This window comes from Cynara cardunculus (assembly GCF_001531365.2).
Source record: "Cynara cardunculus var. scolymus isolate 2C chromosome LG 2, CcrdV1, whole genome shotgun sequence".
NCBI lineage: Eukaryota > Viridiplantae > Streptophyta > Magnoliopsida > Asterales > Asteraceae > Cynara > Cynara cardunculus.
In genome coordinates this window covers 54,113,592-54,130,487 of record NC_037529.1, presented here as the reverse complement: position 1 = coordinate 54,130,487, position 16,896 = coordinate 54,113,592, and positions in this window count along the sequence as shown.

Below are 16,896 nucleotides of genomic sequence, written 5' to 3'. Positions count from 1 at the left end.
GAAGTCTCAGATTCTTCGTCTTTGACTTCCTTGATATTGGCCATAAGACAGAGATAGGCCATGTCTTCCTCACATGTTCTTCAACGATGAGTCACTTTCCTTTACGTTGCTAGTTCTTCATCTTCATGTACTTCTTATTCAGTTTTAGATATTTATCGTCTTTTGGTTTGAAGGAAGATGAAGTGGAAGATGACTTCGTAGCTATTTTAGACCTGCATTCACTTGCAAAGTGTCATTTGCGTTCACAATTATAACAGATTGCTGAAGCCTTGTCAATCGGAGTTGATTTTAGCTTGTGAGCGATAGTTAGAGTAGGAGGTCTATAAAAGTTACTTTTTCTGGCGAATCTTCTAAAAAAATTTGTTAGAAGATCCAGTGACTGATTAAACTCTAAAAGATCAGTGTTTATTAAGTCCTCAGAGTCAGGTGGATCTATCTCAATGATTGTGAGAGAGGGAGTAATCGCTGAAAGAGTCTCAGAGTATAAAGCTACAAGAGAGCCTTTTCACTCCTTTGAATCTCTTATGAGATTCTTCTTCAGCTGGCTAGCTTGTTCATGATTGAGAAAAATCCAATATAGAGTGCTGAGAGAGAGAGAGAGAAGTGGGGGGGGGGACATGTCATTTGATATTTTAAGACAAATGGTATAACTATCCCATGATTCTGGCAAACATTCTAAGAATTTCGTCAGTATCTCAATGTTGGAATATTCTCTTCCAACGGTCCTGAGATCTATGAGTAGGCAGTTAAAGCACTGATGTACTTCAGACAGAGATTCAGTTTTGCCACAAATGATACTTTCATATTGTCTTACTGGGTTTATTTTTCTTGTTTCTTGTACCTCAGTGGTACCTTCATATTGAACACACAATGTGTCCTACATAGATTTAGAGGTTTTAAGCTTCATTACAAAATGATATACCTCATCAAGAAGATACATGGCTATGATAGATCTATCTTTAGTATCAAGAGCCATTTTCTTCTTATCTTCATCGCTCCATTGATGCTGGAGCTTTGGAATCTTCCTTTTAGGTATGGCAGTAATGGTAGGAATGGAAAGGACTGTTGGAGAAATTGCAAATGGAATATATGGTCCATTTTCAACATAATAAAGGATCTCAGGATCCACACCTTCTAGAAATAATGACATTCAATATTTTTTTTCAGAGACTGAACTTGCCCATGCTAAATCTGGGAGGTTTGGCAATAGAACCATTTTGTGATAGTTTGTGTTTTACAACACCATTAAAAAATGGTGAGTAGATTATCTTAAATAAGAAATAATAAATCCTACTCTGATACCACTTGTTAGTCCAAACGGATATACAAGAGTTTTAAAGGTAACAGTTTGTAGAAGGGGGAACGAATACAAAACACACAGTTTTCACTTTTACATTCATTTATTGATAAAATAAGATCAATATGGAATTTATAGATTGTTGTGAAAGAAGATAAGGTTAAGACTTAATAATCTAAGAAACACACAGTTTGTTCAGAAGGAGATAAGAACAAGAGAGAAGAGAGTTAGAAGAAGAAGAAGAAGAAGGTGCTTGATGAGAAGAAGAGTCTTCTCAGCTCTTTATACCTATTTCATTTAATGCAAGTCAGAGGGTACAAGCCACATGACGAACTTCCAATGGAGATCTTGTCCTTTGTTTTTAGATATATAGGCTTTTGGCCACATATGAACAGTTGTCTTTCACAAAGTTGGTAAGCATGTTTGACAACAATAAAGTAACTTCTTACGTGTACTTTTCTGTGTGAGGTATAGGATTGTCCTTTTTGTGCAAGAGGGTAAGACAAAATCTAATCTTCTAGAGCAAGATTCATTTGATCACTGACACTGATTCATCTCAAAAGATTCTTCAGTGTTCGCTGAGTCTTGGTTAGATTTCACACTTCGATTTAGACATTCTTGTTATCACTGAATCTACTTTATATCACAACTTGTTATGTCTCTGTCTTCCGCTACTTCTTTGACTTCGTTGAAGGTTCCTTTGGTGTGAGTTTTATCTTTAAGGAATACTTGTTCTTTGAGAACTTTACAATACATGTTCAATTATCATTGAACAGACCTAGAGATGATCTTTAATTTGTTTTTCCTAGTATAGTGATAATTAGTATGGTTAAAGACCTAGAGATGATCTTTGAGAACTTTACAATACATGTTCCTGGTAGGTTTTATGTAAGTTTTCTAAAAATATTACTTTGGTTTATAAATACATTTGGTAGGTTTAAAGTAATATATTTTTACAACCGTAATGATGCTATTAAAAAAAGACATTGGATATGTTTTATTTGCAACCGTTATGCTGCTGAAACTTCTTCATATATAACCTCACTCGTTTTTGTTTTGGTGAACCATATGAGCGATTTCAATCGCTTAGGGATGAGTCACGGTCTAATGCCGACAGCCCTCCCCTTGATGAGGCATCTCTTTGGGAGCAGAGTATAAGAGGACAGAAGAAGGGTCGTCTTTTTGGTTTCAGGACCTCCTAGGATCCCTCTTATGGTATGACCAATAGATGTAGCAGTAGCACTGGGAGATCATACGATACTGGATCAACAACGGAAGTATGTTGGTTATATTTTATGTACTTTCTCATTATTTTCATTGCGAACAAGGTACTGATTTTGTCAAATATTGAATCTTTACAGGTAGCGGAGTTGAGAGAGAAGTTGGCAAGGGTAGAGGCGGAGGAGGGTCGCACGAGGAACACCATTAGGCCGAGATGGAGGCCGAACAGAAGAGTAGGGAAGACTGGAGGATGAGCAGGCCAAACGTGTTGCCCAATTAGCTGAGTAGATTGCGTTATCGTAGCATTTTGTTGCATTTATGCGACAGTCAGGATCATTCCGCCCATCACTTTTCGGTAGTTAGATTGTATGAATTTGAACATTAAATTGTAAATTGATATTTTAAATTGTATTTTAATTTGTTATTTTATGGTCAGGTTTTGTATAAATAAATATAGGAATTACGTAATTATAAATTATTTATTTTTAAATTATTAAAATTAGCGATGGAAAATCTATTGCTAAAAGTCCTTTGCTAATCCATCCCCAAAAGAATTTGTCGCTAATCCGTCGCTGAAAGATTTTCGTCACTGATCCATTGCTGACACCATTACCTTCGAGCTTTTGACCGACGGACTATTAGCAACGGTTCAACGACGGATTATGCCTTTAGCAACGGATTTGCGACGGATTTTCCGAAGACTTTCGAACCCATTGAAGATCCTTGTGGCTCCGAAGTCCTCCAAATATAATTTCAGTACCAAGGCACGGGGAAAAGCTAACCGAATAAACAAGACAGGGATCGCCCGCTTGGCAATGCTACCTTGGGGAAGACTTTCGCTGATAGTCTTCGTTTTTGTAGTGAATTAGTTCATATTCTAACAAATTGTAATGAAATTCATATAATTAATTTCTAAACATGGGAATGACCGCGCCAAAGTTCCATAAAACTTTTTGTTAGATCCATAAAATTGTAATTGAAATCATATGATGAATTTCCAAACATACACACATCCGGACATCATTGGCTTCTTGAGTTTCAATTTCTACTTTGTTGCTTTGTATCAATTTCATCAACACTCCACTTTGATACTAAGCAACTTGCTAATCCTAACCGTAAATAAAACTGTGAACTCCACCTTGAATGGATACCCAAATCCAAAATCCAATACCCAAGACTGAATCCTCCAACAAATTGTGTAAATCTTCAAATGAATGTGAGAAACAATGTTTCCAAATGAGTGTCAATAACATTAAAACACTCCAACCGAGAAGTGATGCCTCTAAAAAATTGTCAATATTGTCAAAGACACTCCAAACAAGAAAACAAAATCATAAAGGTTTTTTTTTTCCTTGTTGGACTTGCAAGTCGTTTTGTGATACTTTGATTTCTTGTAATAGGCCCCTTCTTTGTGTATTCCCGAAACATTTTCTCGGGATGCATTTACTGTTTCTTCTTGGGGTATGCCCCTCGTAATTGTATCTCTTTCTTTTTTTTTGAATAAATTTTTCCAGGGGTTCCGTCCCCTTTTCCCCAAAAAAATCATAAAGGGTATGGTTATGGCCTTAATTATTTGAAAAAACCAAATCGAGTATATTGACTCGCATCCAATCACCTCAAACTAAAAAACTTGACAACAATTTTCAAATGCTGAAGATGTCACTAATCAACCCCTGTTGATGGTCCACAAAACATGACCATGGCCTTGCCTATAATTTTGTTAACCACATATGGTAATTAAGAAGCAAATGCCCGTATCACCCACAACAAGATGCATTTATTTAACCATACTAATTATCACTATATCTAATCCTTTGGAAAACAAACGCCGCGCATAATACCATTCTATCCAAGTGTTCTTACCTGGCTAGTTGAACATACATCGAGAGAATAACCAAATTGGATATCGACATAATATAAACGATCACCCATATTGGAGACCAATAATCAGAGCATCGAGTATGGCTACAACTTCCTCTCAACATGCTTACTTCTGAATTAGTCATCTTGAACCAAGTTTGTGTATGTATTCGAACAACAACAAATTAAAGATAAACGTCCAACTTTATTTAATAAAAAAACAAAGGTGCAGTCTTCGAACAAGGCTTAAAATAGGCACAAAGAAATTAATCGGAATCTCTCAGACCACTTGTTGGGGTTTTAGATTACACGATCCAAGCGATAAAGTTGCAGCGTTTATCGATCAACAAGCATCGTGGGATAAATGGATTGAACAAAAACAACAACTAACAATCGAATATATGAGAAACGAATTCAACAAAAGCAAATAAAGCAACTCATGAGTTTAACGTGGTTCCACCACCAGAAGTATATATGGTGCACATCCACAACCAAAGGGAGGATCTTGATTAGCCAACAAGATATTAGTGAACGAAAGGAATTACATACCAAAATCAATTTGTGAGTCAAAAACATTTAAAGACTGTCAAGGTAATCCTCAATAATGTTTCTCAGATTCAGGATAATCAGCCCGAGTAATGAGGGATGGAACCAGGAATTTTTTCTACACATGACAAAACAGTTCAAAATTACCAAAAATATTCTGGTGGACGGGTGCGGTGAAGCTGTAATGGATGTTCGAACAAATTAAAATTGGAAACTTGCAGACATCCACAAATGACGATTTTCAATCCATGGCTTCTTGAGTTTTGCCTTTCTCTGCTTTGTCGTTTTGTATATCTTCTTCAACAAATACTTGCACTTCGAGCACGCATGTATTGAGAGGAATCTAGTAGTTTATTATGTTTGAGTCACGTGGAAAATAGGTTCCTTACAATACTTTTAAAACAAGTTGCCGTGTCGACAGACATATCTTCAATATTATCAATTATTTATGCACTAAATATTTAAGTATTTGTTCATTTCCTTGCTTAGTTTCACTGGCAATTCAAGAATCAATGGTAGGAGATCTAGAATGAAATGAGTTATTTAACACCCATAATTCAAATTTTCAATAATTTTTTCTTATATTAAAACCTGCATACATCAACAATAATTAAAAATTCAGAGGCTTTCACCAAAGGACACATCCTTCTGTGATCCGCAGCTGAAGGTCCTATCTGTCTAAAAAAATTTACCTACATGTCACTGAAGGCCGGTATCTCGGACATGTTACCGAAGACTAATATCACGGACGGATTAGTGATGGCTAGAATCACCAATGGATTAGTTATTTATTGGATTATCGACCAATGTATTTAGATCTGTCTGCAAATTGATTTAAATAAATGGCATTTTCTATATATATGACAAAAACCTGCCTGTACAATAAATATCAAAACAAAGCTGACGTACAATAAATATATAAAAAAAAGTTGTCTGTAGAATATGTACTATCTAGGTAGGGGGTGGGGTTAGGACCTATATTGATGAACGGAATCACTAAACTCTATAGATAGGAGGGAATACTCGCCTAACTGGATGTGCGACATCTCAACGTCTGTAACATGTCCCCGTTCGGCCTCTAGCTGGGCCTCGAGCACCCGTTCGTGTTGCAGTCGTTGCTCCTTCTGCATCTAAGTTACTACAAGAAAAATGACCTTCACGAAAGGTTTTTGTTTTGTGATTAAAATTCTTAAGAGCTTCTCTAAAGCCTTTAGAGAAGTTTCTCAATTCCATCAAATAGCTTCTCTATATAAGGGTAGCTAAAGGTTTAAGAAGGATTTTCAAAGGGTGCATATTGGTTAGCTTTTAAAGACGTTTTTCCAGGGAGCTTTAAATACACTTACAAAGCTTCTCTAAGCTAGTCAACTTTTTTCAAAAAAACTTGTCTAAAAGTATTTCTTAGTGACGTTTTTCAAGTATTTGTGATGATTTATAAAGTTACTAAAAGATACTCTTAGAGAAGATAATGAAAAACTTCTTTAAAAATATTGGCTTTAATGACACGTTCTCTGAAGTTCCGGTTACACTTATAAAACTTTCTCTAAATATGATATTTAGACACTCAAACTCAAAATCTTCCTATAATTTATCTTTAGTTACACTTTTAAAAAATCAATTCTTTTTTTAAAAATTGTATTTTATATTTATTTCATCCATATTTTAGCTGCCTATTTATATAGAATTATATATATTATAATAAAATGGAATAAATAAGTAATATTAAATTAATCAAGAAGATATTCTTAAAAATCCCAAAAAAATAAAATTTAATAGATTTGTTATAAAAAAAGACAACACCTTTTAAAAGAAACCCCAACGTTCAATCAACTAATACATCCATCCAAATTTATCAAAAAAACACATCCAAAATCATAATACCATGTTTAACTATCACGAGTCTTAGAACCATGTTTTCGAACATTTAGTAAAGATGAAAAACTTGGAAGTGATTGACCTGATACAATCGAACTGACCATTTGACGCAACTCAGCGATTTCATCCTTCATAAGAAATTAAGAGCTCTGATTTGCTTGAAGCAAGATTGGATTTGGTTGAAGCAAGATCTGATTTGGTTGAAGCAAGCTCGGACTATGTCAAAACAAGTCTAACAAACATCTCGGTGTGGCTCAATCGGCCTGACTAGCCGGTGCTATGTCGCGAACTCGTAGAGTCGCTCCTAGTGCTCGGGACCCGTCCATTCCGAATATGTGCATAATACCTAAGGATTGTTGCATAATCTCTAGATCACCCGAGATATTTTATGTTCATCCGATCTCCGCTTAATCTTTACCATTTTCTCCTACGGACAAGAAAAATTATATATATACATTTAGTGATTTATAGAACTACGAAGACATGCAAAAAAGTTCATTAGACGCAACTTATATATGAAGTGTGAAAATAGTCATTAACTAACCCTTTTTTCTCTATAATATAACTTCCAAAAAGTCTCTATCTCCCGAACAATCCTCTGTTTCGTAAATGGTGATTTCGAGTTCTCACTATATCATTTAAAGCAACATATTTTTGCTCCCCCCATTCTTAGAATTTTTCCTTTACATTGCCTACGCAAACATATATTCAAGTTTATTAATTAGAATCCAAGTATCACACAATACATGACATCAATATAACATAATAAAACAACACAAATTACATCAAGATGAAAGCACAATCCATAATCTTTCTAACTCGGTCTCAAATAGTAGTTATAATAACAAAGCAGTAATAAAAAGTGAGATCACAAGTTCACAACAGTTGAACAAAAATAATAATCAATCCCCCACATTCTGTTTAATCAACAAGGTTTTCTGCCACCACATTAAGTAGGAATCAAGAGAATGTATATGATCAAGAAAAGTGATGGGTTGTCCCTCCCTTGTTGAGTTTATCAGAAAAAATTATTTTGTAGGTTATACGTAGTAAAATAAAGATTTTGATGGTGGTTTTTATGTGATTCTTTAAGTTTTGGTGCTTGAAAATACAATAAGGATACACCTTGAATAACAGAAATCGGCAAATTACCTTCTAAACTTATTGTTTAGAAAAGTCCTACAACTATTCTGGAACATCGAGATTGATTTATACTTCCTAACAGTCAAGAGATTATTCTGAAAATTTTCTAGCTTCAAAGGATATGAAAACCACCATGGAAACCCCTTCTATCCATCCACCTCTGCCCCAAAAGAATTAGTAATGACAATTGAAGCAACATTAGGAGCTTCTTCTAAGTACCAATCCATGAAATGAAGTTCCTTTTCGAGTTCATGAATAAGAATGTTATCTCATACTCAATTTTCGAAAAAGCTCGCCGCAATAGCCATCATGGCGCGCCATGGCTCAAGGTATGTCGAACGCCACCCAAGACGTAATGCACGGTTTATGTAACACAAGATTTGATTTTTATTATCTTTTTAATGTCTTGTTTGTTAGTTTTCAATGTATAATTTAATTTAAATTGCTTAGTATCATTGATTTATTGAGTAATAGTAGAAAACATATGTTTATATGTCTAACTTTATATATAATATAGAGATTTGTCACCAAAAGTCACGCCTTGAAAAACCGCATGACCTCGATGTCTTGCAAAGCTTGAGGCTTGACCTCGCCGTTACGGCACGCCTCACTCTATTTTTTATATTTTTAATTGATGAAGATTGAGCAATTTTCTAGGAAGCAATTGAAGTGCAACATGGGTGTGAATAGTTTCTATAATTTCTTAAAATATAACCCTTCAGTTGAATAACACTGTTGGCATAACCCAAGTATATGTATTGAGAGCCTAAAGGAATATAAATCAGATAAAAAAATAGTAGAGAGGGATCAAGATCCAAAAAAACTTACATGAAACTTCTCCGAACTCCCGTGGTAGCAAAGTATATGCCAAGCATCATCTGTACACTTCCAACAGATGGTTAGCTTGAAATTCCAGATATATATTTACAGTATTAACTCGGTTCCTCATTTCTTATTGCATATGTATGATTTCCACTAAACCTCCTTCATGATATCTGAATGCATTGTATGTATGGTGTGTATGTATGTCTGTGCATAGGTTCATAATATAAAACAAAAACATACCTAAGCTTAGTTTCATCCTCCTTTTAGTTTTACTTAATCATTTGCCCTGTTCAATTTCACTTCCAATTTCCAAATTGACTTATGTCATATGAGTCAACAGCTACTCTATAATTTCAAAGTTGACAAGAATAATATACTCTGAACAGGAAAAATGGATATCTACATTCAACTAGATGAAATAAAAAGGTTGAGTTTAGAAAAACTAAAAAGTCTGTCCTATTTAAATATGAAAGGTACTATCTGCTGCATTAATTTCCAAAACCAAGAATATGACTTCTTTTCACCAATTTCACCATCCAATTTTCTGTATTCATATCATTTGATCCAATTTTATCATTTTGTTTATCATTAAATCATACAGAAATTTCATCAGATTATACACTAGTAGACATGGTGATATGATTTTGTATGAACAATAGTCTCCATCCCAGACAATAAAAAAAATCCAAATCTAGATACTTTGAGACTCCAAAAGTGAAGTATAAATGGAAAAAAATCAGGTTTAAAATCTGTACATTGAACTAAACAAATAGACATTATGCTAACTGCTAATGAAAAGTTGAATCTGTTGAAACAAACATGGTGATCTACATATATGAAATAAAACAAGAGTAGAAAACAGTTGGACCTTTGGAGATCGATCGTTCCAATGGCGAAGTGTGTGTAGCACTGTAGCAGATCCCTCAAGTTGCTACCACGAGGAAAAGTAACTCAACAGATAGAGAAATAGAGCGAGAGAGAAAGAGTAAATGGATGGGATTTCACAAGTCGTACCCATAAATGTGGTATCAACAATAATAAAATTTGTAATCGATTCACTTTAAATTGCTTACCTATTCGAGGAATCGATGCAGAGAGAAAGACGATGTTTAGTGATTTTAGTGACGTTGAGGAGTGATCTGAGTGACGCCGAGCAGTGATCTGAGCAACGACAAGAGACCAGAGATTCGAGCGACCAAGAGATGACTGGATCAACGAGAAATGATTTCAGCGACCCAAAAAAATCTAAGGATCGTCTATAATACCGTGATTGACCGAGTGACCAAAATAATCTCGCTCCTTTGAAGTGATCTGGTCTTTATATTTCTTCTATAATTTTGATTTATTTTTTAAAATAAATCATTTAGATGCATTTTTAAATGGTTACTAAATCATTTTATTTAATTTTAAAAAACACAGTTTTTCGTAATTAAATAAGCTGAAAAAAGTGTTACTAAAACTTGATGCAACTTTTTAGAGAGTTTTTTTTTGTTGTTGAAAGCTTCGCTAAAGTTTTTAGCGACATTTCCCATACTGTATAATTAGCCTGTAAATCCTTCCCTTAACATATTGTCATCTAAATCCTTCTCTATAATGTATTTCTAGATACACTTCTAGAAACTTTTGTGAAGATTCCTTCTCTGAAGCCTCTTTTTCCTTGTAGTGATTAGACTTACCAATCAATGACGATGTTGTGCGGTACTAATCAAACCCCTGGTGGGGCTTGGGCGAAATCCTTCAAACACGGTCGTCCGCTTGGCCTTATCAACCCTAAACTGGGATCTCCAAGTGTCGGTACTCCACATGGTTTATAAACATAACACATAAATCACTATAAAACAAAATTACAATATAAAGAGGCGCAAAGTCCTCACTGTAACTCTGATATCCAAGAGAGGTGGTACTTTTCCCTAAAGCGCGTGAAGTCCTCACCTTCAAACTTTACCTATCTCGAGCCAATTAAGGCCCTTTTCACGACCAACATACTTGCGTCCCTCATTTATCGGATGGTTCATCGACGGCATTTAAATAGAAATATAAAATTTAGCATAAAATAAACAATATACACTTATTAAGAAATAAAAAAAATTATTTAAAATTCTTTGGTGATCCTTGGGTAAATAGCGACGGATTTTAAATAATTGGTTTTTTATATTTACTATTTTTTAACTATCATCGATAATCCGTTTGTAGATTTTTACGTCATCGAAGGATTACCGACGCCTTTTCTTTTCATTGGATTACTCATGTGAAAATTTGTATTTTTGGTGATCACCCACCGATTTTGGCCTTTGATGATGTTTGTCAGTGATATATCGTCTAGTAGTGTAACAATTAACCTTATCATAACAAAACACCGAGTTGATTTTTCCATTATATTCCATACATTGAAGATCTATTCCTCCGTCAAACTATAAATTTTGAAACTGAATTAAGTACTTTTCAAATTCAATGTTTAATGCTTAAGATGTAATTGTGACTAGTTAAGTTTAAGCCCGGTAGTCTTTGCAAAAGTGGTTACAACTTGTTCAACGAACCCTTCAGCTGCTGTACACTTTTTTTTATCCTCTCCCAAAACCATAACTCCTCCACAATTCAGCCTCCACCACCAATCACAGCCACCCTCCATTTCCTTTCGTTTTGTTTTCTTCTCCTTCTGATTTCGATTTCATCACCCATTTCGTTCTTTAGGTTCAATAAGACATCAATCAGACATGTGTTGTCCTTTGTTAAGAGGATTTCACCTCTTATCACAACATGAAAAAACAGTCTGAAACCTCCAACCTTTTATCCTGTAAAATATGAGATGTAAAAGGTTTTTTTCCCAAAAACAAACAGCAAACTCTATGAGCTTGTATCCTAATTATGCGTTTTGCCTGATTAATGAATATCAAGGTGCCCCAATATTTGGTAGAACGAGAATCGAAGAGAGCAGAATTTTGATTCCAAATTCATGGTTTTACAGTTAAGTCTGTAAAAGAAACCAACAATTAATTTTGACCCAAATATTAATTTTCAATCTAGAAAACAAATCTGTTCTCTCTTTTGGAGACAATGGGAGTATCATTCATGGGTACTTGAAATAAACCAAAGTACGAATAAGTGAAGAAAGTATTGCTCTTCTTGATCGATGATTCGTTAGCTTCTTTCTATGTACTACAGACAGTTCTTTCCCTTCATGAAGTTCAACTTCTAGCTAAGAAAAACGCAATATCTTCCTATTCAACCTGCTTGCAAGCTGTCCAGCTTTTGGGATTCCCTGAAGAACCAAGTTTATGTGCGCAACTGTCATGGTTGCACTACAACTATAAAAGCATTAGCGTACTATGATTTTAAACCAGTCATAGAGAGAATATTATTCCTTCTTATAGAAAGGCACGGAAAAATGTTGTTTAATGTAGTTAGGCCGACCGCATGCAGCCATTTCTAATAGTAGGAGGGACAGAATAATGCAAGCAATTGAGGTTAATTTGGTGAGTATCCTTTCTCTAACTTTACGCGTTATTATTCCAAGAGTTGTAGAGCAGATGGGCAAATAGATGCCTCATTGCTGATTCTTCTTTTGTAATCATGTGTAATCGTTAATATAACATCTTTGAGTAGTTTAGCTTCAAGATCTACCAAACATACATGGCCTATCCTAAGTCGAGGCCGGTTCTACGAAGCTGTATAAGAATATATCATGAGTTAAGTATGAATGAAGACAGTTGTAGGGCAGATGGGTAAAAATTTGATCATAGTCCTATTTATATTTGTTTTCATCTAACATCATTTTGGCCCAGAATGAAAGTCACCTTGAACAAATATATGAAACTATATTTACTCAATGATTTGAAAAACATACAACAAGAAATACAAAGATAAACCTAACTATTTGTTAATCAAAGTGATTAACAATCGTTATGAACAAAGCTTAACCTAATATGAATCGCCTAAACTTCTAGAAAGGGAGAGAGAAATACAAACGTATGAGATGTAAAAAATGAATCTGAATGAGTTGTGATCTGGAGTATACGCCCTTTATATAAGAATCCCAATATGACAGAAAGGTCCTCCATCTTTATGAATATTGCTCCGCTAACCCTAATCTTCTTCCAACTGTGAGGCGCGGTCCCTGACTTTATGAAGCATACTTATCTGATTTTCCTTCAACTTTATCTATCATTCAAAAGTAAAGATTGTAAGTTCAAAGCATCTTTTAACATCCCCCCTCAATCTTGACTTTTGAATAAATCAATCAATTTTAATTTTGAACATACGTAATTATGTTGATTGATTCCAAGAGCCTTTGTGAATATATCTGCTGGTTGTTCAGAGGACAGGATTTTTTCAACTTTTAACAAACCTTTATTAATATTTTCACGAACAAAATGAATGTCAATCTCAATGTGTTTAGTTCTTTCGTGAAATACAGGGTTATTTGCTATTTGAATGACAGATTTATTGTCACAGTGTAATGAAACAGGTAATAAATCAGAAATATTAAGATCAGAAAGTATCTTTAACACCCATAATACTTCACAAGATACCGAGGCCATGGCTCTGTATTCTGACTCAGCAGAAGAGCGTGAAACAGTGCTTTGTTTCTTACTCTTCCAGGATATCATTGAAGAACCTAAAAATAAGCAGAAACCAGTTATCGAACGCCTGGATGACAAGCACTTACCCCAGTCTGCGTCAACATAGGCTGTTAGAGAAAAATTATTAGATTTTGTAAAACTGACTCCTTTACGTGGAGAGAGTTTTAAATACCTGAGAACCCTGAGAGCTAGCTTTAAGTGAGACTGCCTTGGTGAGTGCATAAATTGACTCAGGCAATGAACAGCAAAAAGGATATCAGGTCTGTAGCTAACAAATATATCAACCTTCCAATTAACCTTTGGAAGCCAGTTTGATCAGTTAAAGGAGGATCATTTACATTAGAAGAATCAGTAATAACCAAATTCATATCCATAGGAGTGTTACAAGGTTTAGAACCTAAATAACCCAAATCATTAAGAAGATCTAAGCAGCATTTTCTTTGTGACATACAAATACCACTATCGTATTCTAGAACTTCAATGCCCAGGAAGAACTTTAGTTTTCGTAAATCTTTTATTAAAAAATTTCCTTTCAAGAAATTCTTAATATTGTTAACTTCTGAAACAAAATTTCCAGTCACAACTATATCATCAACATAAACAAGAAGAATCACAAAAACAGAACCAACTCTCTTTGTAAACAAAGAATAATCATTTATGCTTTGAATGAAACCATTTTCAATTAGGCTGGAAGACAACTTGGCATACCATTGTCGTGGTGCCTGTTTTAACCCATATAGCGACTTAACCAATTTACACACATGTTTATCTTTGGTATCATAATAGCCCTCTGGGAGAGTCATATAAACTTCTTCATTCAGATAACCATAAAAAAGCATTATTTACATCTAACTGGAAAAGACTCCAACTGTTTTGAACAGCTAAAGAAACAACACATCTAACAGTGACCATTTTTACGACAAGAGAAAACGTTTCTTCATAGTCTAACCCCTCCGTTTGACTGTAGCCTTTAGCTACTAGTCTGTCTTTATACCTTTCAATCTCACCCGTGGATTTATATTTAATCTTATAAATCCACTTACAGCCTATGGGTTTTCTACCAGGGGGTAAAGCATTAATAATCCAAGTACCATTCCTATACAAGGCCTCCATTTCATTATTCCTAGCCTCTATCCAATTAGGATCATTACAAGCCTCCTGAAAATTCTTTGGTTCAACAGATTTATTTAAACATGATACAAAACACAAATTTTCAGAAGACAAAAACGAATAATTAACCACCTTCTCTAACTCATATTTAACTTTTCCTTCAACAATATAGTCATCAAATTTTTTAGGAAAAATAGACACTCTAGTAGATCTTCTAGTTTTTGAACTAGAAGAAGGCAACCTTGAGCTACCCTCAGACCTGAGACTAGAAGAATGATCATCATTAGATTGCATACCGGCAGCCACTTTAGTGCTACTCATGAGTTTCCTACTGGTAACTCTTTCAGTATTATTACTGGCTTGATTTAAAGAGTCAATAGATAAAGACTCAGTTGAGCTGCCAAGTGGCTCCTCAGTGGCAGCTCTAGTTTGGCTACCAAGTATATTGTGAGTGTTGAGATCAAATCCTGACTGAGGAGTAGTTCCATCAGTGGAGTTGTCTCGAGGTTCATCATTGGGTGTTTTATTCACATTTTCATTAGACGAACTATATTGAAAGAAAGTTAATCTGATAACATCATCATSATTGGGTTCATCAATTTTATTTATCCTCATCTTAAAAGGAAAAATGTTCTCGTAGAATTTAACGTCCCGAGAAACAATAATTTTCTTTGTTTCCAAACTAAGTAGTTTATAGCCCTTTTGAGAGCCAGCATATCCTAAAAGCACACAGTTTTCAGATTTTGGCAAAAACTTATCGGTAACATTAAGTATGCTAGAAAAACACAAACACCCAAATTATTTAAGATGAGAAAGAACAGGTTTGAACCCATAGACCAGATCATAGGGACACTTACCGTTAAAAACAGAAGAGGGGGTTCTATTAATCAAGTAAGTGGCGGTGAGAATGCATTCACTCCACAAGTTAAGAGGAACTCCTCCCTGAAATAAGAGAGCCCTAGCAACATTTAAAAGGTGACGATGTTTTCTTTCCACCACCCCATTCTGTTGGGGGTGTAGACACAAGAAGTCTGGTGTAAAATGCCTTTGTTTTTGAAAAAATTACTTAAGCGTTTACTTATAAATTCAGAACCATTGTCAGTCCTAAAAATTTTAACAGCCTTTTCAAACTGAGTATTAAGCAGATTGTAAAATGTAATAATGTTCTCCTCGACTTCATACTTACCCTTAAGTAAAAATACCCAGACAGCCCGAGTATAATCATCAACGACAGTCAAAAAATATTTAAAACCCTTTTTGGTCTGGACATGGTAAGGACCCCATACATCAAGATGAACCAAGTCACCTAAACTTTTTGTTTTGTGAACATTAGAATCAAAACTTTCACAAGTTTGCTTTGCCTTATGGCAAATCTTACAGGGACCATAGCAGTCACTATCAATTTTAAGGTCATTTTTAAGTAATTTCAACACTTGACTAGCAGGATGGCCTAAGCGAGAATGCCATAATTGGGCAGAAGGAATAGAAGACATATTAGAAACAATAATGGCACACGAGGACTGACCCTGAAAGTTTTGGTCAAAGTAATAGAGACCCCCTTCCTCACTACCAGTCCCCACTACATTCTTTCGTAGTGAATCCTGGATATAACATTTAGTTTTATCAAACCAACAAAAACATTATTGTCCTTAGTTAATTTGTGAACATATAGTAAGTTAACATTGAAGTCTGGAACTACCAACACATCAAACAGAATGACATTGTTTGTCAATTTAAAATCACCAATTTTGTTTATTTTGGCTTTAGTGCCATTGGGATGACAAACTCTCAGATCAAGCTCAGAGATGTCAACCGTATTTTTCAAAATTTTGGAGTTATGTGTCATGTGTTGATTTGCTCCAGAATCAATGATCCAACCAGATAGAGGGTTAGTACCTGCCATATTAGCAGAGGCTCCCTCGCATGGTTGTTTTTGTTCAATAAGCCCAAGGAGTTTATTTATCTGTTCTTCAGAAAAAGGGAAGGGGTGACAGATTGGGTGTTCTTAGAGTGAGTAATATCAGGGACATTAGCATTATTGTTGCTAAAAGTAATTTTGAAATTGGAACTTTGAGGACTAGAATGATTTTGAGAGTTATTAGGAAAACCAATCAGCTTGAAACACCTTTCAATGGTGTGTCCCGTCATGCCATAATGTTTACAGTTAAGCACAGTGTTTTTTCCAAAACGTTTTTTATTATCCGTGGACTTACTAAAATATGCAATGTTTTGAGACTTGGTTTTAGATGAGGACACATTACTACCACGATGAGACTCTTCGCGAGAGACAACAGAGAAAGCAGTTTTGACAGATGGAAAAGGATCCCTCGTGAGAATATTGCTCCTTATGGGCTGGTATAAATCGTCCAGACCCATAAGGAACTGCATAAGTTTGACCAGTTTTGTGTGTTCCAAAAATTCGTGTGAGGCATTACATGTGCA